We start from the raw sequence: 17,470 nt of genomic DNA, 5'->3' as shown, positions 1-17,470 counted from the left end.
GTTCCAAGTCCCAGATTTACTCTTCTAAGCCCTTTCCCCAAGTGGGAGGTGGTTTTAAAGGTATACACCTATTTGAGGCACCTGGGTGGCTCAGTTGGTTGGGCGTCTGACTCTTGATTTCAGCTCGGGTTGTGGTTTCAGGGTGGTGGGATCGAGTCCTGAGCTGGGCTTCACAGTGGGCATGGGGCCTCCTTGGGATTCTCTCTCTCCCTCTCCCTCTACCCCTACCCAACCTTCCCCTCGCACTTGGTCTGTTAAAAATAAAGGTATGCATCTATTTAACATTTATCTTTTATTTATGGGAAGTGACAGTGTTTTTTTATTTACAGAAATGATATAAAATCTTCCTTTAAAATAAATCACATTTCAAAAACTAACATTGATTTAAAGAAAAATGTAAGAAAGTAATCTCAGATATTTATAATATGGCAAATGGTACTGTGTTAAATACATCCATTTACTAGAAAGTCAAAGTGAACAGTTTGAAATAGTGATTTTTATTGATCAATCCTAAAACCTCACACAAAAGAGGCAGTACTCAAAGCTGGACATACAGGGTGAAGAAGGAGTTTACTGGCCCATTGGGCTTTCTCTTCCATACTCTTGGGAAACTCCCTGTACATTAATGAAGCACTCACAGGCCTGCAAGGAGTTTTCTATTCTCAGTAAACTGAGCTTGCAGTCAGGAAGTACAGAGGTGTCTGTTTTGCACTGTGTTCCCGTAAAGTCAGGATCTGTGCTTGTAATAGCAACAATTGGCTAACATATATGACTAAGGCATGCAGATGAACTAAGGGAAAGTGAGGGGGGAAGCCCAGGAACTGGTTTCCTTTTCCAGGTATCTTATATAACCAGTACTCAAAGACTGACCCAAAAGGTGTTTTAAGGTAGCATGGGGCAAATGCTTTGGGGGCAAGTACAGTTTCTGCAGAACTCCTGAAATGACACGACACACAAATGTCCCCATTAGCTCTAAAGGGTAACCTGTTCTGGGGCGCCTGGGTGGCACAGCGGTTAAGCGTCTGCCTTCGGCTCAGGGCATGATCCCGGCGTTATGGGATCAAGCCCCACATCAGGCTCCTCTGCTGTGAGCCTGCTTCTTCCTCTCCCACTTCCCCTGCTTGTGTTTCCCTCTCTCGCTGGCTGTCTCTATCTCTGTCAAATAAATAAAATAAATCTTTAAAAAATAAAAATAAAAAAATAAAGGGTAACCTATTCTGACCTCCAATAACAGCTGATGGACAGCAATATAAATATCCAGAGTGACTTTCTGATTTTTCTCTACTTTTTTATTTTTAGAGAAAACTCTAACAACATCACATCACCCCTAGCTAATATCACCCACGGAGATCGTTAGCAAATGGCAATAATATGGGTCCTGAATTCTAAGATCCACTTTCCGCCCCCCGACACACACATGTCAACATTTCTGAAATTAGATTGTACCAGACACCTGACTGTACACTCAGTGTGGTCTTTCTTTTTCCTTCTTCATTGCATCTCCCTCCTGATTTCCCTCTTGGAATTGGGTAAATACAACACTCACATGTTTTAGTGGGAACTGGGATCAGTCATAATTTTAGATGTCACCAAATATAAGCCTCTCTACACATTATTGGCTTTGAAGTCATTTCTTTTTTATTTTATTTTTTTAAATATTTTATTTATTTATTCGACAGAGAGAGAGACAGCCAGCAAGAGAGGGAACACAAGCAGGGGGAGCGGGAGAGGAAGAAGCAGGCTCACAGCGGAGGAGCCTGAGGTGGGGCTCGATCCCATAACGCCGGGATCACGCCCTGAGCCGAAGGCAGACGCTTAACCGCTGTGCCACCCAGGCGCCCCAGAAGTCATTTCTTTTTTAAACCATTAGACACTTAAACATGTTGTTAGGGAAAATGGATTTGAACAGAGACCAAGTGGTAGAAAGAAAAAAGCAAAATCATCAAAAGAATGCTACTGTGTCCCAAAGGTTAGAGTCACCTTACCATCAAGAGAGAAAGTCTAGAGCAAAGAAAACCAGATAATTCATAAACTGAAAATTCCAGGGCTCATTTATCTTTATTTTTAATAATTCCATTTGTGTACATCTGTTAGATCACAAGGTCATGATGTTACTCTTCATGCTGGCTTCTCACGTAAATTACAAATAAGTTTTTATGATAATGATTTATAGGGTTAGCTATTCATCTTCCCAACAAAGACTTACCTACAAAGAAACAATTATTCTGCCTCTGAGATGGGATGTCATGAAAGGAATGGTTTCCAGATGCTTTGATTAAAAAAAGCTTAAAGAACATATGCAACATCAAATTCCAATGCAGGCAAAACTCATCTTGTTAATAATCAAAACAGTGGCTACTACTTTTGGTGAGAAGGGAAGGGGCAGTGACAGAGAAGGGGCCGGAAAGCCCCTTCTGGGGCAGGGAGGCTGACAATGTACTTTTTCCTGACCTGGCTGGTGATTACACAGGTGTGTTTACTTTGTGATAATTCACTGAGCCGTGCACCTGAATCGTGCATTCTTCTGTATATGTGCTATGATCCTCGAATGAAAAAGAAGTTTACAAAATAAATGCAACAGATATGGGATTTCCTGTAATATATTATTTGTTGACCAAAAAAAAGAGGGCGGATTTATTCTGCCTGCAGGTAAACTGCACTAGGGGCTTTAATATTACATTGACTACATGGTAAATGTTGACCCTAGAAGCATTAATCTTGATGTTCTCCCAAGTCATTATCTGTTCTCTAGCATTATCAGAATAGACTATATCTCTATAGAAATAACAATTTCTGGTCAATCTCAAAGAAGAGCACTAAACATGAAAATCAGAAATATCGATCTTGTGTTGATATAAAGATGTTTCTATTGAAGTAAAATAGTTTCTGTAAAATTGTAGACTTGCTGTCCTAACACACATAACTGGTCCTGGAATTACACTTTTCAGGAGACATCCACAAGTGAAAATGACCTCTTTCAGTAAGCAGGTTCTAACAGGATAGTTTTAGGATATGGATGCTGGATTCTTCTATCTCAGGTTATCCAGGTTACTGAAGACTGAGAGAGACTCAGTAAGTACTACCCTCTTCCTGCCCCCAGCACCAAACAGGCAGGACTCCATGAATGGGTACAGCTTTGGACAGAGGTGATGAGAAAAGGATGAAGCAAAAGAGGACTATGTCCCTGGGAACCAGTCGAAAATGAGCACTCAGAACATTTGTCTGAAATTCTATGACCAACAATACGTGGGGGACATTAAACTGACTTACATGCCAACTTTGCTTGCTCCATCACTGACTCTGGGTGGTGCCTGTTAAAGAGCAAATGAAAGCAGGGAGGCCCCAATATCTCTTCCCACTCCCAGGGTAGATTCAGGTCAGAGGGTAAGGGCTGGTATTCCTCATGAAGGCTTTGCACTTGAATAATGCCCCCACAAAAGGTACATCCATGTTCAAATCTCTAGAAGCTATGAATGTCACTCTATTTGAAAAAAGGGTCTTTGCAGACATAATTAAATTAAGGATCTTAAAATGAGGTTATCCCGTATTATGCAAGTAGACCCTAAATTCTTTGACAGATGTCCTAAAGACAAACAAAGAAAGTAATGTGAGATTGTAGGGGCAGAGGTTGGAATCATGTGGCCAGGAGCCAAGGAAGCCAAGGAATCCCAACAGCAACCCAAAGCTGGTAGAGGCAAGAAAGGACTGCCCCTAGGGCCTTCAGAGAGAGTACAGCCCTGCCAACACCTTGATTCTGGGCTTCTGGCCTCCAGAACGGTGAGAAAATAAAGTCGTGTTACTGTAAGTCATCCAGTTTGTGGTAATGTGTTATACAGCAGCCCTAGGAAACTAAAACAACTCCCAAATACACCCTTAGAGACACTGCTCATCAGGAAGCATGCAATCCCCTACTGATTGAAAAATACTCATCCTTTGGTAAATTCTAGGCTTTATTTTTTCTCTGGGCAAATTGTAGAATATCTCCCCAGGGGATTGCAAGAGGCATACTATACCAGAGACAGGTTATTGCCCCCACTCTCCTCATGCACAGACCCCCCTCTGACAGACAAGATACACATTGAACTTTTTTATGTATAAACTATTTCACTGAATGAATCATTCTAGAAGTCTGATAGATTCAAACACCCTAGAGTATATGATACCTGCTTTCTGACTGGTGAAAGGAGCCTAACTATTACTGGCAGTTACCAAGTAATGTCTTTCAACTCAGTTTTACTGAAAGTATAACTAATTATGAGGAATTATGGTGCTTGCTTTGCCTTTCCTGTATCTGAATCATTCTTACTTATCTCAGGCAATACCTCCAGTCTCTGTCTCATTTCTTTGCTCATTCAACTCACTCAGGTCCTTATCACTCACAGAAACCTCTGCATCTTCTGGGTACCTGGGAGGGTTCAGCCTTTTTCTCTCCTCTCTCCCTGCTCGACTGTGCCCATGTCTTTCCCACGCCGCCCTCAACACTGCCTCAGTCCCAAATGATCTCCCTTCCCTGTATTCACAACCAGAATCTTTTCAGAAAGATACATAATCAGCAGGGAAATGCAAATGCAAACAATGAGATATCACCTCACATCCATCTGAATAGCTACTATCCCCCACCGAAAGAAACAAACAAACAAACAAAACCAGAATATAACAAGTATTGGTAAAAATACAGAGAATTTGAAACTTTTGTCCACTATTAGTAGGAATGTACATGAAGCAGTCACGGTAGAAAACAGTTCGGCAATTCCTCAAAAAAAAAAAAATTGAAAACAGAATTACCATATGATCCAGCAATTCCACTTCTGGTATATACCCAGGAGAGTTAAAAGCAGGGTCTCAAACAGATATTTGTACAGCCATGTTAACAGCAGCATTATTCACAGTAGCTCTAAGGTGGAAACAACACAAGTGTCCATCAATGGACAAATGGATACACAAAATGTGGTTCATATACACAATGGAGTACTTCTCAGTCTTCAAAAGTAAAGAAATTCTACATGCTACAACATACATGAACCTTGAAGACATGAGGCTAAGTAAAATAAGCCAGTCATAAAAAGACAAATACTGTAAGTGGTATCTAGAGTAATGAAATTAATAGAAACAGAAAGTAGAATGGTGCTTGCCAGGGCTGGGAAGAACAGGAAGTGGGAAGTTGTAGTTTAATGGGTACAGAGTTGCAGTTCTGCAAGACAAAAAGATCCTGGAGGTTGGAAGCACAACAATGTGAATAGACTTCATGATAATGTAATATACACTTAACAATGGTAAATTTTGTTATGGATATTTTACCACAATTAAAAGTAAAAATTAAGAAAGATATAAAGTATTTCAAATACATGGAAAAGCACAGAGAATAATACAACCACCTACCCAGACTTAAAACTTTTCTCCCGATCTCTGTATCCCTATCCCCTGCCTCTCAAAGTTGGTGTGCATCTGGGCCATGCATTATTTTTCTTTTACTTTCTTTCTACCTACCCCCAAACAATATGTAACCTGATATATCTTAAAAACACAATGTTGCACGGAAAACAGCAAGTTGCAAAATACTATTAATGTACATTTTAAAGGCACACAGATAAAAAAGGCAACTTCGAGAAGAAGTGCCTGTCTTTGCACCTATAGACTAGACTCTCCTAAAGTGAACTGTTCTCAGATCTAACTTCCTAAAACATTTGAAATAATCTGCCTGCTTCTTGGTGAGCAGTGTCTGTACCTCACACTTGAGATTCTATTTTTGTTCCCTTGGCTACTTGATCACATTGCTCACTGGACGCCCCTCCCATCTAGCCTGGCTAAGTAAGACCTTAGTCTCCCCAGTTGTGGCTTCACCTCCTGGCCTAGGCAACACAGTCATGGACAGCTTATCATAGATTTGATAGTGAGCCCCGGATCTTCCTGTGTGTTCACTGCCACAGGTGCCCCAACACCTGGCCTAACACAACCTAATGGACAGGCCCCAGAGACTTCAGGGATTAACAGATAATTCTCAAAATATGCATTTTTATTTTAGGTTTATGTTAAAACATAATGCATTATGGAAATACATGAACAATTCAACTATCAAAGAAAGAATCTAATAAAACACTAAAACTGAGACACAATGCTAAGCATTTGGGCCCTTATTATGTCAAGAAACTAGCAAGTTATCTGGTCATAAACATTATTTTACTTTTTATATTCATCCTCAAGTCAGTCAATGCGTGACTTGGACTACCCACTCCTGGTGATGGAAAAATTATTTCGCTTTTGTATAGACTAGATCTTCAGTTTTTAATGAAGGCTTCATAGTCAAGTAATTTTACCTAACCATCAGCAGAAAGCCAAAAAGATATGTGACAAGCTTAAATGCCTTTGCTCTTTACCCTTCTGCATTAGGAAAGTAATTTTTACACGGCATTGCAGTACACCCTGTATACAGTCATTTTTGGTTTTACAATTGAACTACACAAATGCAAAAGCATTGGTAAGCAGAAGCAAGGCAGACTGTGGTTTTGCATGTGTCTAACAAATACACCATTTTCTTATCAGGTGTCCTACCTCCCTTACATATATCTCACACAATGGAGTTCACTGTCTTCCGAAAATATAAAGACCTTTGACTTTATAACCTTATACCTAGATCAAAACTCCACTCCAACACTCTTTAGTAATGGGCCCTGAGAAAATTGCTTCACTTCTCTGAGGCTCAATTTCTCACGGGTCTAATGAGGCTAATAAAATCCACCTGACTTGGACTGACCAGATGAGAGGTAACACCTGTGAAGCACCTAGCACAGCGCCAGGAGTATCACAGTTATGACCAAGGTGTAAAAGAACTCTTTTTAAACCATTTCATGAAGATCAAATACAGGTTAAGGATAAACTCAAAGAATCTGTTCATTTGGTTTTTGTTATTCTTGTGTTTGCTCATTGGTTTGGTCCTGTTGTTGCTAATATGATCAGTTGTTTCTCTGGATTAACCAAATCAATCTACTGAGTTGGCCATTAACGGCCATTTACAATTAATCCATATTTAAGGTTTAGGGATAGAAAAATTTTCCCTTCTTCCCTCTAGGTTCTTTGGCTGATCTAATAATTAAATTGACATAAGACAGAGTAACAGGAGAAAATCAAATTTAATTTTGTATGTACAGGAGCCACACAGATATGAGACTCAAGGGCAAATCGGGCAGTTAAGGCTTATACGCCGTCCTGAGCTGAGAAATCAGACAGGGCCCTGGGACTTCAAAAGGGAGAAGGGTAAGTAAGAGGACAATAAGAAGAGCAGATGTTTGGTAATTAGATGTTTGCCCTGCCATATAGATAAGCTACTCAGATAAAAACCTATCGCTGGTAATAGCTCTCTTTCTGGGCCAGATCCCCTATCTAAATTCTTTTAGAAAGCTGAGGGAGAGGTCAAAGTCTTTCTGAAGTCCGCCAGGTCTTGACTGACTTTAGCTCAAGATAATCCATACGCCAAAGTGGCATATTTTCGGGTGGCAAAACTGGCTCCCCTTCAAAGAATAACTACTGGGTGACTTTCTAAGGAATAAAACATGGAAGTTCGATCCCGAATTCACACTATACACCAGGATAAACTCCGCATAGATCAAACATTTAAAACAAAACATGAAAGAACTATAAGAAATACAGAGAACTTTTTATAACCTTAGAGTAGGGAAGGCCTTTCCAACTATGACTCACAATTTAGGTGTCATAAAACAAACAAACAAATATCAACCAATACGGCTACACAAAAATAATACTAAAAAAAAAAAAAGAAACAAACAAAAAACTATGTGGCAAAATCAAAAAACAAAATATTAGGAAATTAATTACAACTCATTCTATAAACAAAGGGCTAATCTCTACAGAACGCAGTTAAATTGCTGGAAAACAGAACAAAACGAAACAAACAAACAAACAAAAAACCACACAGACCAAAAATCCAGTAGAAAAAAAATGGCCAAAATGTAAAACAAAGGGAAAAAGGAAATACAAATGATCCTGAAACATATGAAAAGATTTCAAGTGTGATCACAATAAAAGCACTGCAACAACATACTACATTAAGTTACAATATTTCACCTATCACATCTTCGAACATCCAAGTTTGATTAAACATCTGGTTGGCAAATTTGTAGGAAATATGGGCTCTTCATTCCCTACCAGGGGGAGTGAAATAATACCTATGGAGGGAAATTTGGGAATATATTTTAAAACTATAATCGGATTTATTCTAGCAATCCTACATCTGGGAATTTATCTCAAGGATATACCTGTGCGCTCAGAAAATCACATATGTTATTCATTACAAAATAGTTAGTAATAGCATCAACCTGGAAGCAATTCACATGTCCACCTAAAAGTTACAGTTCAGCCACAGAATGGAATGTTCTGCAGCTCTTACAAAAGAACAAGGAAGGCCTCTACACACTGACACAGAAGGAAAACAGATGGTTGAATGAAAAAAGTACAAAACTGGCCACAGAGTATGAGAATCTTATCAAAGAAAGGAAGGTAATATGGATACATAATTATATTTTCCTTCATTTTCATAAAGAGATACCAGATAGACACAAAAAATAAACAGAAGAAAGTGGTTTCCTACAAAGGGCAGGAGGAATACAGTGGATGAGGACCAGGATAGAGCTAGACTTGCCAGTGTATTAATTTTAATATCATTTGGATTTTTTAACATGTTAATGTGTTATCTATTCATTAAATTAACTTTGATTTATTTATTGATTACCTGCTATGTAGAAAGCCTGGTGTTCAGCACTATAGTAACCCTTTCAAACCAGCCACAATGAGTATTTATAAGCATCTATGTGCTAGACATGATGCTCTGTGCTCACTGGTGGGAGGTGGGGAAGGAAGAGAACTCACGGTTTATAAGTTACATTGGAATAAGGGTCCCATCTCTGATTTTGTACTGCTTTCCCTCAGGGCCTACCATGAATATGATCTTAGGTGAGACAAAACACATATGCATAAAAAGATAACTATCAACAGTGCAGAACAGTGCTAAGTAAATACCAAAGGAAAAACATTCTAGACCAGACCAGGGAAAATCCCATTGGCCGAACTGGTCCAGAAAGACTTCCAAGGAAGTAGAACTTGAAATGTGTCTTGGGTATCATATAAATTAAATCTTTTTCACAAAAGTTCTTCTGTAGAAAAAGCTTTTTTCAGAACCGTCCTGATTATACTGATTTTTCAGAAGTGGGGGTGGGGGGTGTGAGGAGGTAAGAAGGACATGCCCCATCATTTCTACTCAATTTTCCAAAAATGAAGAACACCGCAAAATTAGTTCTTCCTGTCATCTTAGTCCTTCCTCAAAACAGAATTGGTACACGGAATTAAGAGTTGGATTGAAATTCACAATTTAAAAAGTCTCACTTCTTCATTTTATTCCTGGGCAATTTAAAATTTTACATCATCTCAAGAAGTTCTTCTCTTTGGCAGCTTTCACAGACATTTTCTCTGCATGGGTTGACCAGAATCAAGAGAGGAATTGTAAGTTTCTGTTCCTGTCCTACATTTACAAAGGGGTTTCGCTTTGTAAATGCTCTTCCAGCCGCAGCAATTAAAGAGGGAACACAACCTTGAAGGAGTAATTTGTCAAGACTCTCAGGATTGTACTGTCCATCTATTACCTGAATGGCCACTTTGACACAGTTTAGCTCGTCCCTGAATGCTTCTCAGGAGGGGAAATCTCTACCACTGTCATCTTGGTGCAACTCTTTCAGGAAGTTCTTATGTTGAGATGGGAAATCTATCTTCAACCCACTGGTTCTACTGCTAGCCTCGGAATCCTGCAGACAAGACAAACTCATCTCACAGGACTCATCTCACAGCACTTAAACCAGTCACTCCAGAAGAATCAGCCTCCTTACATTAGTTTGGAGTCAGGGTATGGGAGTGGGGTAGGGAGGGGAGTAAATAATGTTTTGTTGTTTTTGCTGTTTGGTTCTAAACAAGGCCTGATCAGGTTTGCACCGAAATTAATTAGGTAACAATATTTTGATTAACTGCAAAATAGAAATATGACAACATATCACATTAAATGTACTATTTAGTCATCTAGTTAACCAAATTCACTTGAAAAATATTTTCAGAAGTGCATCTTAAATGCAAAGTAAGTAGAATAATTGTCTTCTAAGCATGCACCCTGAAGTATTTCAGCAGCTCCCATTATTATAGGTCCAAGGTGATCAAAGAAACAATTCAGAAGTGATAAGCAAGAGACAAGACTACTTTTCTCCCACCAGAATTTAAGGCCACAGAGAAATGAGGTCTTTGAACACATTCCTGGAGAATAAGACTTATTTTGAATAAACTGCTGTCACCTAAGTTAGTAATACCCCAAGCAAGTTTTATGGCTCTCTGAGGAAAGAATTAGCCTACCCATTTGGGAATTTAGTCGTGTTTGGAATGCAGAAAGTGACAATGAGGTTGGAAATGAATTGGCTTTGGGGCTTGTTCTGCTATATAAATAATAATGAACCTTTTCCAACAGGAAGTAATGTGAAATGGAAAAAAAAAAATCTGTCCCTAGAGTATAAAATTACCTCATAAACCAATTTGCATTTCTCCACTACAAGCTTATTTTTTTGGGAGTTCTACTTAGAGAGAGAAAGCTGCTGAATGATAATTATTTTTAACAAGCACTTGGCAGACCGAGCTGGACAGTACACAAGCTGCCCTAGAGCAAGTATGAATTTGAACCCTACTTTTTACCATGTTTTTTTCCCAACACGACAATATGTGGGCATGAAAATGATCGGGACTTCAACTTTACTTTGTTCTTTCTTTTTTTCTTCATTTGGATTTTTCTTTCTTTTAATTTAACTTGAATACACAAGCAGTTTGTAAACACAGTTAAGAAATGTGGGAGATAATTGGATCTTCATGTAGCAACGCTGCCGGAAGGGTATTATGTATTTGCTATTCATCAAAGGGACCACTTGTTTTTCTTTTCTTTTTTCCCACGTTTTGTTTTTCTTTTCTTTTTTCCCACGTTCGGAAAAGAAATGTACACATCTCCTGTCTTATAATGTATAGTTCATTAGTGGAAAAAGTGCTTTAGAATGAGATCTTTATGTCATTTCCCATGCAATATTTTCATTCTTTCTTAAAGCACGATTTGGTAAAAGCAAGTGATAGTCTTGAGATGTGAGCACTATTTCTCTTTTATATTCCTGCACACGGAATATGGGCAAGCAAATAATAAGTCATTTCTGAAGAGGAAAATAAATTTTCAGAGAACTAATACTATGATTTGATAGTAATAACTTACCTCTCATCTATCCATCTAGTTTATTGTTCTATACTAATTTATTTGTGCATGGCTATAGCTTTATAATTTATATGAAAAGGTGCAAAATCTTAATTATGGAAAAAAAGACATTCTGTAATTTCCCAAGCAAGCTACTAAAAAGATGAATATCTCTCTATATATTTTCAGATGAAAAACAATGACATGATAATCCATCCCTCCTTGTATTTTTGAAAACAGACTTAACTACCTGTGCCTCAGTTGCTTGCTCTCACAAAGAAATAACTAACCTTCATGATTAACAACTCATCAAATTCCATTACTTCTATAAAGGCAATACTTTTTTATCTTTTATAATCAAATTTAAGCTCATAATTAATGCCATGGGTAAAATTGCAGGTTAAAAATAACATGTCTGAATTCCTTATTCTCTTCCTTTGGAAGTATATGAAATGTTTACTCTATCTAGAAATCTTGATGCTTAAGTGGCTTGTTATTTTTGTCACTACAAACACAATAATATTCAAATTAAGCTTTTCCTTATCAGGATCTCCCTTGATCATGTGCCACTTTGGAGCTTAGCAAATTTCTGCAAAGTCAAATCTATGCACCAACTGAAAGAATTTTCTTAATTTATTCTTGATTCTGATGGGAACCCTCTTAAATTGCACTCAACATTTACTGAGAATCTAACATAAGCAAGGCATTATGCCGAGAGGTAGGGCACACAGGTGAGTAAGATGAGGGCCTTGGGAAGCTTTTAATCTAGTGAGGACATAGACTATATTTACTTTATGATGATAAAGGGGAAAGAGTTCTCACCTGGTTGCTAGCATACAAAGGTGTTACAGATCTCCCCCAAACTAAAGGTATGACCTTGAGAAAGCTTGTTATTGCCCTCTCAATCTCTTCTTCATCTGTAAACTAGGCATTAGGATTTTATTTATTCAACAAACACCAACCAAGCATCTACCATGTGATAATAGTGGCTAACCCTAATGAGCAATTACCATGGGCAGGTATCAGGGTAAACATTTAATATGCATTATCATTTAATCTTCAAAGCAATCCCATTTTCAAGAGGAGGAAATTGAAGCTCAAAGGTGTTAAGTAAGTTGCCCAAGAATACAAAGTAGGGTTCAAATCTAAGGTTGGCCTGACTCCAAACCTGGTCCCTTTAAACAGTACATCATGTTGTTGCCACCATCTCTAATAGTTTCTAATTTCTTTATTACTAAGTCTTTTATTTTAATCCCAGTGTAGTTAACATACAGTGTTATGATAGTTTCAGGTGTACAATATAGTCACTCAATAATTCTATACATTACTCAGTGCTTACCATAAGTGATGAGGGAACAGAAGGCAAGCTGAGGACAAAACACAAGCTGACACCCTGCCACCTCTCCCCACCCCTACTCCTGGGTGGGATATGTAATGTTCCTCCAGGAAGTTCCCAACTATCTTCATGTTGATGCCTACCTCAGGAACAAACAACTTAACTTGACAATGGCAAGGCCTCCCTTATCCTGTGAGTTGTCTTTAACATATGAAAATCCTTTTGAAACCTCCTTTTTTCCTTAACTCCCCCATCCCCATAGTATATAATCAGCCACCCCTCACAGCCCCGGGGCAGCAGCTGGCATTTTGCACCAAAGAAGTCTTTCTTGGTCATCGGCTCCAGACTCCACCCCACTGAACCTCACCTATATTCCACAACCTCATCATAAGTGTACAAATAGATTCTAATTTCAATATTACATGATGATTATTTACCCTAAAATTGTAAAATGTAATTACAAACAGTTTGATTTTTATATTAATAGCAAAGGGGTGGAGGTCAAGAGTACACAACAGAATGCACATTGATTCCAAACAGGGAAACCCAAGGAGACTCCCTGGAGGAGGCAGCATGTGGCTGCAGTTAGTAAGATTTCCTCATACAAAATTGGAGGGGTAAGGGCTTTCCAGGCTGAGAGAACTAGCTGAGTGGTCACAAAGCAGTAAACACTCATAGACCTGTAAGAAATTAGTGGAAAGGGCAGAAAGAATGAGGCCTTGAAAATTCAGCTCAAGCCAGATTGTGGAAAGGCTTTAGTCATTAAGGACCCTGCAAACTCTGGGAAATAGGCAGCTACTGAAAGTTGTAAATGAGAGTTAAATGATTAGTACCTTTTTGTTTTGAGCTTATTTCTTTGTTGTTTTTAATTATTTACAACCAATAAGAACAGATAGCAAGGCTGCCAAACACAAGATGAACATACAAAACTAGTGATACTAAACACTAGCAACAAATAATTTTAAATGCCATTTTCAAAGAAACAATTTTTAATAGCAATACAATTAAAATATAACTTGGGGAAAATCTCATAAAATATGAGAAGTGTCTTTTCCACAAAAATTATAAAACCTAAGGGGTGCCTGGGTGGCTCAGTCCATTGAGCAGCTCCCTTTGGCTCAGGTCATGATCCCAGGATCAAGCCCCACATGGGGCTCTTGCTCAGTAGGGAGCCTACTTCTCCCCTGCCTGCTGTTCCCCCTGCTTGTGTTTGCTCTCTCCCTCTCTCTTTCTCTCTCTGTGTCAAATAAATAAATAAAATCTTTTTTAAAAATTATAAAACCTAATTAAAAAATATATGAAAAGTTGTAAGTAGATATGCCATCCTTATAAATGGAAAAACAATAAATTGGCTTATAAGTTCAGTGCAACTCCAATGAAAATCTCAGAAAGCTTATTCTTGGTAGAGGCCAGTCGGTGGAAAAGAAAGGTCAGTTTTGTCAAGATAATTTTGAAGAAGAAAAAGGGTAGATGTCAAAAGCCCACAGATGTCAGATTAAGAGGTACAAATTTCCAGCTATAAAACAAATAAGGCACAGAGATGAAAAATACAGCATAGGGAATATAGTCAATAATACTGTAATAACCGTGTGGTGACAGATGGTGACTACACTTATCGTGGTCAGTAATGAGTACTATACAGAATGTCGAATCACTATGTTGTACTCCTAAAACTAATTTAACGTTGTATGTCAACTCTATTTCCATGATTAAAAAAAAAAAACAAACAGATGTCAAACATTTTAAAACTAGGTGACCTGAAACTGCCCCAAGGACACTTATGGTTTTCTATTTCTTTTTTGGATTAAAGAAATAGTGTGGAGAAGGGGGTAGGAAAGATGACACTGATGACAAAAAGACATGAGCTCCTCACCCACTTTAAATCAAAGTGACCCTGAACCTTTAACACAGTGATTCTGACTCATAAAGTCAAAAGCTATTTTCAAAAAAAAGCCCTCGAAAAGACGGGCCTGGCTCGAAGGTCAACAATGCTGAGTCGTTGGAGTAAAGTTTCAATCAGCCAGCTGGCACATACTAATCACCTGGTATGTGCCAAAAACAAAGGAGTCAGGGGATGAAATTGTAAGCACACTGCCCTGGGTAGAGGCAGAAGTTACACATGAAATAGCTAGAGAAAATACTTTTAAAAGCAACATACTAATAAGCGTAGTCAAGTACAAGTATAAACGAGAAAATGCTGAGAGCTGCCAGTGGGGGTAACCACAGGCACACGGGCACCAGGAGACGTTGTGAAACGGGCCTAGAAGGTGTATGGCTATAGAAGGAGTCACTGTGGTTGGATTCTGCCGCTCATGTGCCACTGGTCCACTGTCACTCATGCATTATAAGAGGACAGCACCAAAACTATCACTCTGCACTACCCACTGCATCTAAATTCCATCAAATTATGACAAACTTATCAAGATGTAACTTCAAAATCTGTCTTCCCCTATAAGAAACTGGCTAAAGATCTTGTCTAAGATTTTAAAAATTGGTAGGCTTGTCTTCCTACTTGTTCTCTTTCTTGTGCATTCTTATGATGCTGCAATTGGCTAGTAGTTGCTTCTCCCTTGGGACTCTTTATTTTGGGCCTTAGAATTCACAACTGTTGCTTGTGAGGTACAGAGCACCAGCATGGAGGAAGAAACAGAGGTTAATACCTGGTAGAGGATGTGATTCCCCTCATTGAGAAGCTTATTGTTTATAGAATGGTGAGTCCCAGAAGAACCTGAAAATATACATGAGATCCTAATGTTTCCTCACAGGAGTGTTGCTTACATTATCCATCATTAGAACAGACATGGACCCACAAGAGCTTTCTAAACCATTTATATCACACTGGCTCACAGAACTAACTTAATACATCCAGTAACCAAGATTCCACTGCAAGTACCTCGGTTGGGTGTTGGCTCATTCATATTCCAACCAAAAGGTAATGTACCATAAAGTGCATATTGATAAGTTTCCAATGATTAAGGCAACCACATAAAATCTCATTACATAAGAGAAATTAAACTCACTGTGGTTTATATAGCAATATTCCTCATCCATGTCCGACCTCAGATAGTTCGCATGCCAGTCACAGTTAAATCTAATTTGCTGTAATCCTGGTAAATGGGAGGTAATCAACAAGACCTCAACTCCAGCTCCAAAGCAGCACAGAAGACATTTCTGAAACACATTAATAAAGAGTGAATGGGGAGAAGGTTTCCTAACAATAACTGACATTTGTTATGTACCAATAATGTTCCCTGGGTTCTGGTATTCTATTTATCAGAATTATAAGTATGTATACAGTTTAAGAGATTTATCTGATGTTTGTTATTTCTTCTGTTATTCTTGCATGGTTACTAAAATTGAGATTAGAGCCACCATTTTTGAATGGGCTATTATTCTAAATCCTTAGTTTACTTGATCTCAGTTTAGCCTCACAACAACCCCATGAGAAATTATTCTGGTTGCCACTTTGTAGCTAAGGAAACTGAGGCAAAAGAAGTCACATGTTGCCAAAGTCTCACAACTAATCAAAGGCAAAGACAATACCTATATTAGTTCTGATTCCAGAGTCCAACCTCTTAACTATTCACTGCTCCCCTAGTTGTAGTTACTTTTTGTATGATTGTTCATTAATATGTGGATAGGTGGATAGCTCAAAAAATTCTAAAGAGAGTTTTGGGATTCTGGTTGGAAATGGAGGACTAGGAATCTTGCTTGAAGAAATATTTCAATAGCAAAATTTCTATTTTCACTACATGGCAAGTTATTTGGGGTGGTTTGTTTGGGCCGATTGACAGAGTTTAGAGGAGGAGATAAGGGTTAAAGCCCTCCCAAGCCAACCTTTGGTGCTGCTAATATAGATCACATTACTATGTATTTAGTACCATTTTCTCTTTGGTTCCCTGACGAAGGGGTATCTGTCCTACGTCACACCTTCAAATGTAAAATGTTATATCATATAAGTACTATGGATCACAGTACTAAGTCATAATTACTTTTTCCCAATTGTTTTTTTTTTGCCCTGATCCACTGAAAGACATACAAGCTACTGCTACACAATGCCTAAATAATTGATTACTTATGGGGGAAAAAATTCACATCCACTAGCCACAAAACATCATGTGCACAGGGCCACTTTAATTATATATCTTATTTCTCATGGTCATGCAGAATTTAGAAAGTACAGTTGTTCTAAAGTTGATACTGTACAAGGCGCCTAGGTGGCTCAGCTGTTAAGCATCTGCCTTTGGCTCAGGTCACGATCCCAGGGTCCTGGGATGGAGCCCCGCATCGAGCTCCCTGCTCGGCAGAAGCCTGCTTCTCCCTCTCACACTCCCCTTGCTTGTGTTCCCTCTCTCGCTGTCTCTCTCTGTTAAACAAATAAATAAAATCTTTACAAAAAGAAAATAAAGTTGATATTGCACAAAACCCAAAACCTGTTGGAGACTAGGGAAATTATTTTGTATATAGGCAAAATTTTGAAGTATGAAAAACTGTTTCTGACACAATATATTATCCTTTCCCAAGCACTTAATCCGAATCTCAATTTTACTCTAAACTGGATTTGTTGGTATTATCCCCTATAGGTGTTACCTGAGAAAGCTGTCATCAACTTAATACCAGCCTAATGTGCTCAGGTCTCAGTGGGCTCTGAAACTACACAAAACTGGAGGACGACATCTATACCCTAAATATGTTAGGAGAATTAAGCATAATTCTTTAGACCAAGGAGCACCTTACCAGACACGCAAAAGGAACTAGATAAATGGTAGTTATTTGGTGCTATAAGCTATACAGCACTGACTGGGTAAGGGGTCTAATTCTGCAAAGGGTAGAGGTTTGAGGGAGTCATTTGTGTATTTATT

General features: G+C 38.5%; 1 long non-coding RNA gene across 1 annotated transcript in view; it reads right to left on the bottom strand.

The window, feature by feature from the left end:
* Positions 1–17,470, bottom strand: part of LOC105240566 — a 335,101-nt gene that overhangs the window by 316,662 nt on the left and 969 nt on the right. Inside the window, exon 2 of the long non-coding RNA XR_004626486.1 lies at positions 15,629–15,779. This is a non-coding gene — a long non-coding RNA (uncharacterized LOC105240566). The remainder of the gene's footprint in view (positions 1–15,628; positions 15,780–17,470) is intronic.

The sequence above is a fragment of the Ailuropoda melanoleuca genome, chromosome 7 (assembly GCF_002007445.2).
Source record: "Ailuropoda melanoleuca isolate Jingjing chromosome 7, ASM200744v2, whole genome shotgun sequence".
NCBI lineage: Eukaryota > Metazoa > Chordata > Mammalia > Carnivora > Ursidae > Ailuropoda > Ailuropoda melanoleuca.
The sequence above is the reverse complement of the archived record's forward strand: the minus strand, read 5'-3'. Positions and strand labels throughout refer to the sequence as shown.